Source organism: Nelumbo lutea, chromosome 2, assembly GCF_056320005.1.
Source record: "Nelumbo lutea isolate HS-2025 chromosome 2, American lotus-T2T, whole genome shotgun sequence".
Classification (NCBI taxonomy): domain Eukaryota; kingdom Viridiplantae; phylum Streptophyta; class Magnoliopsida; order Proteales; family Nelumbonaceae; genus Nelumbo; species Nelumbo lutea.
Window position 1 is genome coordinate 29,100,053 of NC_142685.1, and position 17,420 is coordinate 29,117,472.

General features: G+C 39.8%; 1 protein-coding gene across 10 annotated transcripts in view; it reads left to right on the plus strand.

Annotated features, from left to right (window-relative positions):
* LOC148869492 (uncharacterized) overlaps positions 1 to 17,420 on the plus strand; it is a 31,056-nt gene that overhangs the window by 3,258 nt on the left and 10,378 nt on the right. The gene's annotated exons all lie outside the window — the stretch shown is intronic.

Genomic DNA, 17,420 nt, shown 5'->3' on the forward strand with positions numbered 1-17,420 from the left:
GAGTCTTGTATAGATGGTAGATTTATATTCATCCTTTTTGATTTGTTCTAGTTTTTATGTTGATCTAATTAGCTTGTTGAGTGTCAAATCCCCTAATTTCAACCAACATGTTCAATATGTGACAGGTTTAATATGCTAGTTTGCACCAACCAGATGATCGATTTACAACCTTGAATGTGCACATGTGCCTATATATTGTTTGTAAACTACCTTTAGTCTAGGAGATATGTAATAATGGTTCAAACCTAGAAAAAAGACTATAACACCCTTAATAGGTCATTAACACTCCCCCTCAAGCTGGAGAGTATATATCATATAATCCCAATTCGTTGCATCTGTATTCTACTCTTCCTTGACTCAAGCCTTTAGTAAACTTATCTGTCCACTGACTTTCTGAGCTCACATGTGCAGTACCAATTACTTCATCAAGAACATTTCCCCTCACAAAGTGACAATCAACCTCTATGTGCTTGGTCTTTTCATGAAACACCGGCTTAGAAGAATATGGCCAGCTGCTTGGTTGTTACAATACAATTTCATGGGGCTGTTCAATGAGAACCCAGTCTCTTAAAGTAGATTCTTCAACCACACTAGTTCAAAGATAGTGTGTGCCATGGTCCTATACTTAGCTTCAAAACTACTTATTGCTGCAATTGTTTGTTTCTTACTTTTCTAGGATACTAAATTTCAGTGGTGGAGCTTTTGTCAAACATAGTACCAGCCCAATCTACATCGATGTTGTCGTCTATCTTAAGCTTTCCACAAAGCCTATATAATAGTCCATGACTTGGGGTTCCCTTTAAGTACCATACAATTCTAAAAACTGCATTATAATGAGAAATCTGAGGACTTCGCATAAATTGGCTAACCATACACATTGCATAAGAGATATTTGGTTGGGTGATGGTCAAGTAATTTAGCTTACCCAAGGTTCAAAATTTTAGCTTAACGATACACCCTACAGGGGTTGTATTGGGGTGTGACCTGATTCAGGGGGTAGACCAGCCTTAGACCGACCCCTTTGAACCAATTTCAAAGAAAAAAAGGGTGGGCAAGCTTCGTTATAGGCCGATACGCCCCTATTGGCATAACCACCTGTATCGAAATTTTAAACCTTGAGCTTACCCACCAACCTTCTGTGTTTTCTAGGATTATCAAAGTGCTCCCTTATGTCAGTACTAAACTTCATAGTAGGTTCCATAGGTGTCTTAATCAATTTAGCACCCAAATCCTGTTGCCTCTAATAGATGTTTTTTGATAATTTGTCACCTCTAATAGATTAAGAACATACTTCCTTTAACATATATTGATACCATGCCTTGACTTTGCAACTTCTTCCCAAAAAGTTCTTTAGTTTGCCAAGATCTTTTGTTTAAAAATGATTGTAGGAACCCCTTTAACTTTAATCTTGCAATGCCTTGGGTATCACTACTAGTGATTAAAATATCATCTACATATACCATTAATAAAATCTTCCCCGTTGCAGAGTTATAACTAAATACAAAGTAGTCCCACTAGATACTACATTCCAAACTCTTTCACCACTTCACTAAATCTACTAAACCAAGCACGTGGGGATTGTTTTAGCTATGGGTGAGCAATAATTGGTTCGATATTGTTAAAAAAAACAAAGGCACTGGTTTGGTCTTGGTTTACCAATATAGAAAACCGGCGGTTAACCAAACTGACCAGTATACATATATTTCTATATATTTTATGTATGTATATTATATATATTTTTATATATTATAAATTAATAAATATGCATTATATATAATATATAATATTATTTATTATTTAAAATATAATATTTTATATACTTCTAGTTTTTTATTATATGCATTTTTATAATATATACTATAAATATAAAAAACCAAAAAACTAACGAACCGAACCAATGGTTAACCGAATTGGTCAATTAGTTAACCGATTGGCTTTGGTTCGGTTTCGGTTACTGGTTTTCTAGAAACTGGTAACCCCGGTTCGGTCATTGTTCGGTTAACCAAACCGTGAGCACCCCTAATTTCAGCCCATAAATCACCTTCTTTAAGCTACATACCTTACCGTCCTCCCTCTAAGGAACAAACCCAAGTAGTTACTCCATATAAACTTCCTCAAGTAGATCACCATATAAGAAAGACATTCTTGATGTTAAGATGAAACAATGGCTAGTTATACATAGCTGCTATAGAGATTAGCACACAAATTGGACCAATCTTTGCAATGGGAAAAATTTTCCATATAATCCACACCATACAACTATGAGTATTTTTTAGCAACTAACTTGACTTTTAAGCACATTGCCATTTGGTAGATGTTTAACTGTTTACACCCACAAACATCCTATAGCATGTTTCCCAATAGGGAGAGTGGTAAGCTCCGATGTGTGATTATGTTATAGTGTAGAAAGTTCCTCCTCCATTGTTTGATGTCACCCTAGAGAGGTAAGAGCTTCCTTGACATTCTTAGGAACAATTACAAAAGACAGAAGACAGACAAACTAGTGATGGGAAGAAGAAAGGTGAGAAGCAAAGACATAATTAGATGTAGGATGAAGGGTACAAGTGTACAACTATGTTTACCTTTATACAAAACTATAGAAGGTCAATATTAGAGGTGGCTTTGGTGGGAGGAGAAACTAAAGTAGGAGCAATAGGTGGATTGCCAGTGGAGATGATGTTGGTGGAGAAGCTAGTGTTTGTCTATGAGTATACACTTGTTTGATTGGTGGCCTTCTGGTATTGGTATGCACTTGTGTAGGTGGGAAGTGGGTGATGATAGGAATAGGGTCATCAATAGGAATTGGAAGAGGAAGCATAGGGGGAAAAGTAATATCAGAACTAGTAAAAAAAGGGACTGACTCAAAGAAAGTAATGTCAAGGCACACAATGGACCGTTTGAAGTAGGATTATAGCACTTATACCTCTTATGTGTCCTAGAGTAGCTAAGAAAAATGCACTTAATAGATCGTGCATCTAACTGTCCACACTAGGGCCCGGATTATGAACAAAACACGTACAACCAACCACTCTTGGATTCAATGGAAAAGCAGACAAAATAGGAAATAGAACAAAAAAAGAACAACCACCAAGAATAGACATAGGCATTCAATTAATAAGGAAGCATGTTGTAAGAACTACGCCACTCCAAAATCTCTTGGGAACACTCGTATGATAAAAATAAGTGATCAAACAATTTCAAGTAAATGACGATTCTTTCACTCAGCCACCTCGTTTTTTTTTTTATCAGCAAGGATTTTTATTAATTTAATAACAGATTACAGTACTTTCCCGAGTATAACAAAAATTGAAAGTTCCCATCAAAGAAGGATTGTTAATCCTCTTTTTAATACAGCAAGTTACGATTTTGCCCAATAGAGAGAATGCCTATCAACTCCCTGTTTTGCTAGGGTATCTGCCAATCCATGTGCTGTCCTTTTAGTCCACCCAAAAGTAGAGTTGAAACTCTTAGCTAGTTAGTCAATCTCCCTGAAAGCAAATCTATACTTCCATGGTGCTGATTTTACTTGCTTTTCCCAAGAGATGACCAAAAGTGAGTCCCCTTCCACCTCTAGCTCTCTAGCTTCTAACTGCACTGCTAATTTCAATCCTTGTAGGAGTGCGAATATCTCTGCCTGAACCAAGTCTGCATACCCAATTGGTCCTGATAACATCGCCATGATTTCTCCATGATGGTTTCTGAATACTCCCCCTATTCCAGCCCTCCCTGGGTTCCCAAAGGAGCTACATCAAAGTTTAGCTTCAATTTGTTTGGCTCTGGTGGTTTCCAATCCATTTTGATAATTTCTTTATGCAAATCCATTTATGCCACTTCCTTCCATTTCCTTATTATGTCATTTGTATCTTTGAAGAAATATACTGTTTTTACCCAGTGAGCAGATCTGATTTTTATTGTTTCAATTACTTCCTCCTTGGATCTGCTCTTTTCAGTGAAAATCTTTTGGTTTCTTTATTCCCAAATGGTCCAAACTACAGCTGCTCTTGTTATCCTCCATAAACATTTTGCATTTTTTTCCCCTGTTGTCGCAGAAAATTGGAATCAAATAGGCTGACCACATATTGTGGGGGATCCCATAAGCATCCAAAGAGTGAGGAAAAGTAATCCCAAACGCAAGACACATAAGAGCAAGAAATTAGTAAATGAGGAAGGGTCTCACGACTAGCCAAACAGAGGATGCAAACATGAGGAGAGAGGCACTTTGTTGGCCTTCTTTTCTGTAGTAAATCACAAGTGTTAATCTTTCCAAGGAACACTTCCTATCCCAACAAAGAGTCTGCACTTTGGGAGGGATTGGCTTACACCAAATTTCTTTCACTGGAAAGTTCTCTCCCGTAGGATCTTAAATGGTTAGGATGTTAAAGAAGGAAGCATAGGAGAATGGACCATCTGGAGAGGGAGACCAAACTCTATTGTCCATGGAACTTTGATCCAAGAATAGCTTTTCCAACTTTGATAGCAAAAGAACTAGGGAATCACACTCAATGTCTCTCAAACCTCTTCTAAAACCAAAGTCCTAATTTAAACCAATTTCTGAAATTGAGCCAAACCTGGCCATAGGCTCAACCTTATAGTCTAACAATGCATAGAGAACAGGGAATTGTTGTTTTAGGGTGAGTCCCCTAGCTAGAGGTCTTCCCAAAATAGGACTTTGTTTCCACACCCCACATTGCAACGGATAAAATTAAGGAGGGAAGTACCTCAAAAATTGCTTTCTAAGGGGAGTTTGAAGCTGCCTGAGGTGCTAGCTTTGTGTCCCAACCGTTGTCTGCAACACCATGGATGCTTTCAATGACCTTGAGCTACAACCTTTCTCCTTCAAGAGGAAATCTCCACAACCATTTTCCTAGAAGAGCCATGTTCCTCTTAACTAGATTCCCTAAACCTAGTCCTCCTTGATCCTTAGTTTTACAAACTTGTTCCCATTTTACCAAATGATCTTTCCTTTCATCTCCTGGTTCCCACAGGAAATCCCTCATTATTTTTTTCAAATTACCTTGCAATTTTTACCGGAATTTTAAAGGTGGACAAGTAGTAGGTGAGTAAGTTGGATAAAGTGGATCTGATCAAAGTAATTCTTCCCCCCATAGAGATGTAGTTTCTTTTCCACATGGCTAAATTCCTAGCAATTGGTTTCCAAAAGCTATCTACTCTCGAATTCCTCCCAGAGGCATGCCAAGATAATCTAAGGGCCAATTCTTTATCTCACGACCTATTATTCCAGCTAACCGCTCAGTCTCTTCCACTTCCATGTTCATACCTACCACACAACTCTTTTCCCACACAACTCTTTTCCCAATTAATCTTTAAACTTGAAGTTCTTTGAAAATAGTCAATTAGGGCCTTCAAGTTGGATTCCAAGCCTTCAAATTCCTTAAGTCCTTTCATTCTTCAATTCTTCCAAATTCTTCTCTGTTCCAGTCCTTTATCTTTCAGCCTCTTCAATTTTTTCATGAATCTCACCTTTCTATTACGACATTGATCCCATCTTCCATCCACCACTCCCTTATTTTGTAATGAACTTTGGAACTTCTAGCCACATGTTTTCAAATCTAAAGGGTGTGGGGCCTCCAAGGGGATGATATTGGTTAAGACTCAAAGAACAATGGTCAGAGGTTACTCTAGGGAGTGCTTTCAAGACTGAGTTTCCCCAAAGTTCTTCTCAAGCAATGAAATAAAGGAATTTCTCTAGTTTAGAACAAACTTGATTTTCTTGAAAGTTGGACTGGGTAAAAGAGGCTTGCAAAAGATGAGGTTCTTTTAGCTCTAGGGACTCTACCAAGGCATTAAACTTCCTCATACTTGTGGTTATAATCTGACTTGGGTTGTTTATTTCATTTGTCTATCTTGTGACATTGAAATCTCCCCCTATACACCAAGCTCCCTCCCACAGCCTCTAATTGCTGCAAGCTCTTCCCAAAATATTCCCTTTCTCGATATGAGTGAGGGCCATACACATTTGTTAAAACCCATCGTTTCCATCATTTACTTTTTTGGCTTTTATTGATATTGATTACAGCCCAACCAATTCTTCTAAGCACTCCACCTCCTCATTCTTCCAAATCATTACAATACCACTCGAAGCACCTCAAGAAGGGGCATACGACTAGATCAATCCCTTGCTATTCCAAATGCATCTTATCCACCTTCTATCCAGATTTGGGAGTTTTGTTTCTTGAAGCATTATGACCTCCAACTTCTCTTTCCTTAGTACATTTCTTATAACTCTCCTTTTTTTTTTTGCACTTCCTAAACCTCTCGCATTCCAGCACATTATTTCATTGCATTTATTTTTGTAGTTCCCCCTTTTTCTCCCTCTTTTTGCTTTCAAGCTTATCGTAAGACACTCCACATGCTAACTTCTCCACTTCATTCATTTTCCTCTTTCTTTCTTTATCCACACTCCCTTCCCTTCTGAGGTAAACTTTGAGTTTTATTTACTCTTTTCCAGTGTTTTTTGGTTTCCACCCTTTCTGCTTTTGTTGCTCACTAGGTTCTCTTCCACTACCAATGTTTTTATTAATATCCCCCTCTTTCCCAGCTACTCTCCCTGTTGCATCCAGTTCCTTCAACTTATTTTCAGCCAACTTTACTGTCTCCATTAAGGTCTCTTAGTTCCCCAAGACTAGATCCATTATCCCCTTTTCCCCTATACCCACACTTCCTTCTTTTGCTAGTCTTTCTGGCACTCTCAAGCCCAATTCCACACCAGGTGTAACTTCCAATACTGGATTTGCAAAGCCAAGTATCAGAGAGTTAGCACAAAGAACAAGAGAGCTAGTAGCCAAAGTGGGGCAAGGAGAAGCAAGAGAAGAGGAAGAGACTCCCTGAATTGGGTGAGACACTCCCTGCCCTAGGGTAGACTTTGAAGGGTTATGATTCTCTTAAGCAACAACCCAAACCACTGAACGAATCTGTTCCTCAGTTGAACCTCCGTTTATATCGTTTTGAAGGCCCTATTCCCCAATACTAGTACCTTGTTTCTAAGCTTGGCTTGTTCCTACCTCTTCCTTGTGGTTCTTCTGTAGAACCCTCACAATCCTTAGTAGACTCTTCCACGCTCGCATCTTTTAGATCTAGAGCTAACGTTCCTTCGTCTTCTTCCTCAATATCTCTGAGCTCCTTCCAATCTGCTTCATCTTTGGATTCCAAATGGAGTTGTCTGTGGTACTATGGATTTTGTTGTGGGGTGTATGTACAAGAAGTTTAATCAATAATGCCATGGTGTTGTAAATATCTTTGAAAAGAAGTAAGAAAGTACTCTCTCCCAATATCAAAACAAAGAATTTTGATTGGAATACCAAATTGAGTATGAATTTTAGCATGAAACTTTTGAAAAATAGAAAATAATTAACTTCCCTTTTTTCATAAGATAAAGCCATGACTTTCTTGAATAATCATCAACAAAAGTTACAATATGTAACCATTGTAAGATACAATTTTATTAGCACCCCAAATGTTTGAATGAACTAGAGCAAATGAACTCAAGACTACTATCAACTTTAAGACTAAAGGGAACACGATGATGTTTCCTATATTGGCATGACTCACACTCCAAAGATGAAAGATGACTCAGTGCCGGGATAAGGGATTTAAGTATTTGAAGGGATGGATGGACAAGCTTGCAATGCCACTAGATAAGTGTGAGAGAAGATTGAAATGTTACTTTCGAGCTGCTACTATCAAGATAATACAGTCTACCTGCTTCACTCCGTCCACCAATCTTCATCCCCATCTTTAGATCTTGAAAAGACACAAAAGGATGGATAGAAGGTAATGGAGTAATTAGGAGATTTGGTCAATTTACTCATAGACATGAGATTAAAGGGAAACTTAGGAACATATAAAATTGATGACAAAGAAAGGGATGAAAGGTCAACATCACCAACACTGCTAATAAGAGAAGAGCCATTAGTAGGGGTGGATTTGAGCCGAGCCGAGCCGAATGTCTAACTATTCTAGCTTGGCTTGCCAATAAAGTATGAGGCTTGACCTTGAGCTTGAGTCAAAAGCTCTTAAGCTTGAGCTCAACTGTTAAAAATAAAAAAATATTATTTATTTATATATATATATATATTATTTTCTATATGTATAACATTTTTATATTTATTATTTTCTATATGTATGTGTGTATATACATATATATGAAAAAGCTTGATTAGGCTCGTGAGCCTTACGAACTGAGCTTTATTGAAGCTCTATTGAAGCTTGAGCTCAACAAAGCTCGGCTCGATTAAGAAATGAGCCTATATATGGGCTTGAGCTCGGCTTGAAGCTCAGTTTAGACCGAGCCCAATCGAGCTTTTCATGAGCTGAGCTCGAATAGCTCATGAAAAGCTTGCTCATGGTCACCCCTAGCCATTAGCTAAAGTAATTGTTTGTGACAAAGGCTAAGAAAGAGAAGAAAAGACACTTGGGAGTTCCAATCATATGATCGGAAGCTCCAGGGTTGATAATCTAATGAGATGATTTAGATTCCAAGCAAGTCATATTTGAGTGGGCAAGGGTGGTAGTATTTTGTTGTGGAATAGCTTGAAGGAACCTCTCATACTCATCACATGGTACATTCATCATCTCCTTCCCAGTGGCACCTATAGAAGACGAGCATGTCTGATCATTTTGTTGGCTACCACCTATCTCATCACAATTAGTTATAACATGATTGGCCCAAGTGGATGGTGGCCCATGTGGATTATAACAAAAATTGATTGCATGACCATCCATTCCACAACAAGTGCACTTTTGAGGGCCATTGCCATGTCCACCTCCCCTTGAGTCTCATCCTCCAATACTACCACCAAGACCAAATGAGAAACCACCTCTAATAACACCACATCCAGATGAGTAACCAACACTTCCACGACCTCATTCCTGCCACTAGGACCTCCCCCTCTTGCCACAACTAATGCAAACCTATCAGAAGTAGTAATTGTATTTGTAGGTCCAAGGGAAACTCTATGGAGTCTAGCAAACACTTATTCAAGAGAGGGAAGAGATGAACTACCCAATATTTGTGCCTGGACAGGTTCATGTTCTTGCTTCAATCCCAAGAGAAATTGTGTGATAAGCAGTTGCTCCTGTTGTGGCAGCAAAAAAAAAAAGTTGCTTCCGTTGTAACGTTAGAGGTCAAGGACTGATAGACATCAAGTTTTATTTATTTATTTATTATTTTTGGATATATCTGATAGACATCAAGTTTAGTCCTTATGGTTCTTATACTAGCATAATAGTCCTCAAGGCTTTGGTTCCTTTGTTGTAAATTGAAATGGTCTTAATAGAGTTGATACACCCTAGTAGTGTTATCTTGATTGGAATAGAGTTTCTTAGTATGTTCCCATATCTCTTTGCCAGAATCCAAGAACATAAAATTAACTCTAATATTTGGTTCCATATTGTTCCACAACCATATCATAATCAAGGTATTATCATACTCCCAATCACTGTACCCAGCTGATTCAGCTAAGGGCTAATCATCCTCCACATATTTCGATTTATCCTTGCCTCTCAAAACACCTCCACCAACTTAGCCCGTGGCACATAATTCTCACTATTCAGCTTAATAGATGTCATTTGCACATTGACATAATTAGGAGAAATCATCACACTTGACCTTCGATCACAACCACTGCCGGATGTTGCCATGATGCTGTCCACTGACTCCACTCTACACAATCATCCTGTTGGTGATCTGCACTCCTACTTCACCAACAATTCACAAACCAAATACTTGCTAGGGCTTTTATACCCACACTATTGCATCACAACAACTTAATCAGAGAAGAAAAACAGCCTTTTGAAAAGAAAGGACTGTTTAAAAAGTTGCAGGAAAAAAAAAGCAGAAATCAGATTTCAAGAAGAGAGAACAAGAACAAGAAGAAGGTGGTGGCAACTAGGGTTCTGAGAGAGAGATTTTCGAACATAACCTTCTCTCTTACATCCCTCATTCCATTTCATTGAGTTAAACTTTAATGATTTACAGAGAGGCCCCTAGTTGGGCAGAAAGTTGAAAAACATAACACAAGAAAGAATATAGCTCAGATTAAGGCCCATTACAACAAAGAACATAAAAAATAAAGAAGGATAAACAGCCTATGGGCCATTTGGCCTATCTTCTCTACACCCCCTCAAGCTGAGCATATATGTCAATCATGCCAAGCTTGCCATTATCATGCTGAAGTTTAGCCTTGGGAATGCCCTTCGTGAGGAAATCAGCTAACTGTCCTTTAGAAGTGGTGAAAGGTAGACACACTTCTCCAGAAGCCACTCTTTCTCGAATGAAGTGTCTGTCAACTTCAACATGCTTAGTTCTATCATGTTGCATTGGGTTGTGAGCAATGCTGATGGTGGCCTGATTATCACAGTATAACATCGTTGGCTTATCATGCTCAATACTCACTTCCTCCATCAAGGATTTAAGCCACAATAGTTCAAAAACTCCATGAGCCGTGGCTCTGTATTCTGCTTCGGCTGAAGATCGAGCAACAACTGATTGTTTCTTGCTTCTCCAAGAGACAATATTACCTGCCACCAAGCTACAGTACCCAGAGGTAGATCTTCTGTCATCAATGTTTCCGACCCATTCAGCATCCGTGTAGGTTTCAAGTTTCATATGGCCATGCTTAGCAAATAGAATTCCCTTTCCAGGGAAACCCTTCAAATAACACAGAATCCGCTCTATTGCTGCCATGTGAGTACCCTTGGGAGCATGCATGAACTGACTAATGCAACTGACAGCATATGCAATGTCTGGCCGAGTCATGCATAGATAGAGAAGTTTTCCAAGTAGTCTCTGGAAGACTCCCTTATTTTTCAACGATATTCCATATGAAGCAGAGAGTTTATGACTCATATCAATAGGAGTAGCAACTGGTTTAGCACCCATATTCCCTATTTCAGAGAGCAAATCAAGAACATACTTTCTCTGAGAGATAAGTGTCCCATCCATGGATCTAGCAACTTCTATGCCAAAAAAGTATCTCAATTCCTACAGATCTTTGATGTCAAACTCTGTATGAAGGAAAGATTTGAGATCATTGATCCCTGATACATCATTGCCGGTCACAACAATATCATCAACATACACAATCAGATAAACGACCAAGGATCCTCTCCTCTTCACAAAGAGGGTATGATCAGATTGTGTCCGTACATAGCCAAAGCTAACAAGGGCAGCCCTAAACCTTTCAAACCATGCTCTAGGGGACTGTTTAAGTCCATAAAGAGATATCTTCAGCCTGCAGACCTTTCCTTTCATATATGTTTCATACATCTCTGGAGGAAGAGACATATAGACCTCCTCATGTAATTCTCCATTTAGAAATGCATTCTTTACATCCAATTGATAAAGTGGCCAGTCTGAGTGTGCAGCCAAAGATAACAGAGCTCTCACAGAAGTCATCTTGGCAACAGGGGCAAAGGTTTCCAAATAATCAATCCCATATATCTGTGTATAAACTTTTGCAACCAACCTAGCCTTATACCTTTCAATGGTGCCATCTGCATGATATTTGATAGTAAAAACCCACTTACAACCTATTGGATCCTTCCCTTAAGGCAAATCAACCACTTCCCAAGTGTTATTCTTGTGTAGGGCATCAATTTATGTTCTCATAGCATCCCTTCATTTTGGAATATTAAGAGTTTCTGACATAGACCTGGGAATTGGGTTAGAAGCAACAGAAGAAAGGTAGGCAAAATATGAAGGAGAGAGCAAATTATAAGAAAGGTGTTTGGAAATGCAATGTGCAGTACGGTTCCTTTTTCCTTTCTTAATAGCAATGGGGATATCAAGGTCTGGGAAGGATGGCTCCAAAGGGGTTGTAACAGTACCTGTTGTCTCATCTGTAACTGGAAGTGCATGAGGCTCATGTATTGTAGGGGAAACAATATGCTCATTTCTGGTTCTTTGCATTGATACAACCTGGGATTAAAAAGAGGGCGAGGAGGTAAAGGAGGAGGAATAGAAACACTGGAATGAGGGTGAAGTGACTGATCCTCCCTTGATTCATTTGAAGGAGGAAGAGAATCAGCAAAAGACTCAACTGGGACAGGAAAAGGAAGAGCAAACACCTGTGACAAATTCTCCCCCTTTGGACAATGCCTCTCCTAAGAAGAATCATAAAAGGAAGAGAGCTCATCAAAGGTGATATCCATTGAGACATACCAAGTGTCAGTCTTCGGATCAAAACAACAGTAACCCTTTTGTGTGGGGGAATAACTAAGGAAGATACACTTGTGGGCTTTTGGTTCAAATTTATGTTTCTGGGCACTTGGGATATGTACGTAATAAGTGCAGCCAAAGATATGAAGAGGAATAGGAAAAAGATCTTTGCCCGGATGAAGAAGACTGAAGGGAGACTTAAACCCCAAAACCCTGGATGGCATACGGTTGATTAGGTAGGTTGTAGTGAGAATAACAACACCCCAAAATTTTGTAGGGACATGTGAGGCAAATAGAATATTTCTTGCAACTTCAACAATATGCCGATTTTTTCTTTCGGCAACTCCATTCTGTTCTGGGGTTCAAACATAGGAGCTTTGGTGAATAACCCCCAAATCAACGAGATAGCAGGTCAGGTTTTTCTCAAAATATTCTTTTGCATTGTCGGATATGAAAATTTTAATTTTGGTATCAAACTGGGTTAGGACAAATTCATGGAATTGTCTTACAAGTCTGGGAACTTCATCACGGGACTTCATAAAAAATATCCAAGTGAACCGAGAAAAGTCATCAATGAACAAGATAAAATATTTGTAGCCACCCATAGAAGGTAAGTGGTAAGGCCCCCACACATCAGAGTGCATAATATGAAAAGGAGAAGATCTTTTATTACTCAAAGGATAATTGCTTCTACAATGTTTTGACAATTCACATGACTCACAATGAAGACTGGATAGACTAATTCCCTTAAACAATTATGGGAATAAATGACTCAATGCAGAAAAAGAAAGATGACCCAAACGAAAATGGCATAACATGACTCGACTGATGGACTCTGTAGATGTAGACCCAAAAGTAGCTTTTCCAGGTTGTTCATGGCACTGTCTAGAAGTATCTAGCAGATATATTCCATTTGCCTCAAGGCCACTCCCAATCACCTTCTGAGACTCCAGATCCTGAAAAACACAGTAGAAAGGGAAGAAGGTTACACAACAGTTTAATGACTTAGTTAGGCTACTTACAGATAACAAGTTTGTATTTAGTCTAGGTACATGAAGAGCAGAAGGAAGAACCAAGGAGTCTGTAGCCTTGATGGTTCCCTTGCCGGAGATAGGGGCAAAAGAGCCATCGGATAGGGTGATTTTGTCACGTCCAGGAAGTAAATCATATGAAACAAACAAAGTAGAAAGGCTGGTCATATGATCAGAAGCACCAAAATCAATAATCCAAGGGATCCTACGATTACCTAAATTAGTTGCATGATTGGCAGAAGCCCGTATACCTGAATGAGCAAATTCAGAGGAGGTTGAATTTCCTGGATGGTTGGAAGAAGAGGCCACACCCTCTAGGTGACTGATCATCCTCCCAAACTTCTCATATTCTGCCTTCATAGCTGCTAACTGCTCACTAGCCTTCATCTCTTCAGTTTGGTATCTGTCATTATCTGGACCAGCAACAACATTAGCACTCCCTGCCTTCATATTATCAGACTTCTTTTGAAACTGTAGAGGAAGAAGCTCAGGGTGCAGTTTCCAACACTTGCCTTTAGTGTGTTTTGGCTTCTTACAGTAGTCACAAATAATTTCTTTCTTCCATGAGCTACTTGGAGTACTTGCAACTCCCTTCGGTTTCACTTCCATATTAGCAAAGCGATCATTTAGACTAGCCCTTTGGACTTGGACTGATTTATTCACTACTTACCAAGGCATAGGCTTGAGATAGTTGTAGGTTTTCAAGACTGCTATTCAGTCTTGACCACTAAGAGATTTCAGGTTCGATGAGAAGAGAAAGTGAAGAAGTAGAAGAAAGAGTGATGAAAGAGCAATGGAACACACTTTTTGAGGAGAAGAACAGAATGTCAATTATTCTGTCGCCGCCACTTTAAGTTAATATATATAGGTTATGCTAGTTACATGAAAGGACATATCTACCCTTGGTGTTTACACCATAATTGCTAACAAATAACAAACAATATAGAACTGAAACTAGAAATACTAGAATAGTAAAATAACCACAGTTGTGACTAGATACATTCTACCCTACGGACTGAGTGGGACCACAGCTGTGGCACCCACATCAATGTTCTCTACACTCCCCCTCAAGTTGGGAGTATATGTTCATCATTCCCAACTTGGATAGATCTGCCTCTAGCTTCTTTCTTGATATGGCTTTAGTGAGGATGTCTGCTAGTTGCAAGGGAGGCATACTTCTTGAGATGAGACCCTCTCTCGCACAAAATGGCGGTCAACTTCAATGTGTTTGGTTCTGTCATGTTGTACTGGATTATGTGCTATATTAATGGCGGCTTGATTATCACAGTATAGCATCAGGGGCTTCTCATACTCAATACCCAACTCCTCAAGTAGAGATCTTAGCCATAGGATTTCAGCCACTCCATTGGCTATGGACCTGTATTCTACTTCAGCACTTGACCGGGAGACAATACTATGTTTCTTACTTCTCCAGGAGACAATGTTTCCTCCCACAAGAGCACAATATCCTGAGGTAGACCTTCTGCCATCAACACTCCCAGCCTAATCTGCATCAGTATAGACCTCCACTTTCATGTGATTGTTGTTTTTGAAAAGTATACCCCTATCTGGACATCTCTTCAAGTAGGCTAAGATTCTTTCTGCCGCAAGAAGATGTGTGGTTCTAGGAGAATGCATGTACTGGCCGACAATACTAACAGCATAAGTAATATCTGGCCGAATGAGGCAAAGATAGAGGAGCTTTGCTACCAGTTGCTGGAACATAACTTTGTCTTCAAGAAGCTCCCCACTCTCGGCACTAATCCTGTGATTCTGTTCAATTGGTGTATCTGTAGGCTTGACACCCAACTTTCCAGTTTCTGCCAACAGGTCTAGGACATATTTCCTCTGACATATAAAGATCCCCTGTTTGGATCTAGCAACCTCAATACCCAAAAAATACTGGAGTACACCAAGGTCCTTGACCTCAAATTCTTGGTGAAGAAGCTGTTTAAGAGACTCAATCTCATGGCTATCATTCCCTGTGACAACAATATCATCAACACATACTGCCAATAGTGTCAAAGAGGACTCCACCCTCTTAATGAATAGGGTATGATCTGACTGGGCCTGTACATATCCAAACTTCACAAGTGCTAGTCTGAATCTATCGAACCAAGCCCTAGGTGGTTGTTTCAGACCATACAAAGCCTTGTTGAGCCGGCAGACCTTCTTACCTATTTCTGCATCATAGAATCCAAGAGGCAAACACATGTAAACTTCTTCCTACAAATCTCCATTTAGAAAGGCATTTTTCACGTCCATTTGGTATAGAGGCCAAGTGTGACTTGCTGCAAGGGACAATAGAACTCGAATAGTAGTCATCTTGGCTACCGGTGCAAATGTCTCCAAGTAATCTATGCCATAAGTCTGTGTAAACCCTCTTGCAACTAACCGAACTTTATACCTCTCAATAGATCCATCTGCATTATACTTCACCGTAAATACCCATCTGCATCCAACTGGTTTTTTTCCTTTTGGCAAATCAACTACCTCCCAGGTGTTGTTTTTCAACAGGGCATCCATCTCAACTTGCATTGCATCTTTCCATTCAGGGACGGATAGGGCTTCTTGCACTGTTCTTGGAATAAGGACATTGGAAATGGAGCTAAGGTAGGACCTGTAGGTAGGAGATAGGCGATCATAGGATACAAAATGGGAAATACAGTGGGCTGTGGATGTGGTACAATGTTGTTTCCCTTTACGGACTGCAATTGGAAAGTCAAGATCATCTGTAGGGGAAGTCTCTGTGGGCTCTGGGACCAAAGTATCTGGACCTGGAGCTGCAGATGAGATTGGAGCTGGTCTGGACTGCTGATGATCAGGATCAACCTGCTTGCACCGCCAGTGATAAACCCTCAACTCCTGATCCCTCTGATCACCCTCACCATTGCAGCTCTCATCACCCAATGGAATAGGTAAATGAACTGCCCCACTCTCACTGCTCTCCCCCTGAAGGCAAGAACTCAAACCCCCACTCTCACTACTCTCCCCCTGAGGGGCAACCTGAGGATAATAGGGTGTCCCCTCAAAGAAAGTGACATCCATGGAGACAAACTTCTTCCCAGAGATAGGATCATAACAGCAATAACCCTTTTGAGTTTGTGCATAACCAAGGAAGATGCATTTGGAGGCTTTGGGTTCAAACTTGGAGGGATGGGGTCTGAGAAGCTGAACAAAGCAAGTGCAACCGAATGTCTTAAGGGGAATAGAAAACAAGTCCTCACGTGGGTGTAGAAGCGAAAAAGGAGATCGCATATCAAGGACCCTGGAAGGGACCCGATTAATAAGGTATACCGTCGTGAGGATAGCACCCCCCCAGAAGCGAATAGGGACATTGGAAGTAAACATGAGGCTTCTAGCCACTTCCAAAATGCGCCTATTCTTCCTCTCGACAACTCCATTCTGCTGAGGTGTATGAGGGCAAGAGCTCTGGTGGATAACCCCATGATGAAGAAGATAAGATGTCAATGATTTAGCAAAGTATTCCTTTGCGTTATCAGATCGGAGAACTTTGATCTTGGCATCAAACTGGGTTAGGATCATTTGGTGAAAATTTTGGGTAATGGAAGGTACCTCATCTTGTGAACGCATGAGTTAAATCCAAGAAAAACAGGTATGGTCATCAACAAATAGTGCTGACTAATATCGGTTGCATTGAGTTTACAAGCCATCCAATAACAGTATAGTTTTCTTGCATCCATTTTTCATATGATGGATCATCTTCCGAAGGAGCCTTCTTGTTCCCGGAGATAAAATCCCATTTGCCTCTACTGTAGATATGAATTTTTACTGATTGTGACCAAGCCAGATAATTGGTTTCATCCAGCTTGGTTGTGGTCATAGCCAGTAGAGAGTCTACAGAGGATCCCGAAACCTGTCTGGATTCAGCAACATGCTTGTTTTCAACTTCTAAAGGGTTCATCTTCTTAAATACTTCGAAAATGACTTTTCACAACTTTGAATAACAACAAATGAAGTCAAAACAAAAATTGTGTTGTGAGCCAACCTCTATGCAGCCGTACTAGCTACTTGTGTCACACTCGGAAGCCGGGAGAAACAGAGAAATTTCAGCCGTTCCTTGTTGATTTCACAGAACACCAATCCACTTGGTTCGATCTTCAAGATGAAGGATGAGAAGACCTTCAGTCACTGAGCGCCCAGGTCAAACTCCCTATGGGGCCCGCAATCAGATTTCTCTAGAAAATTAG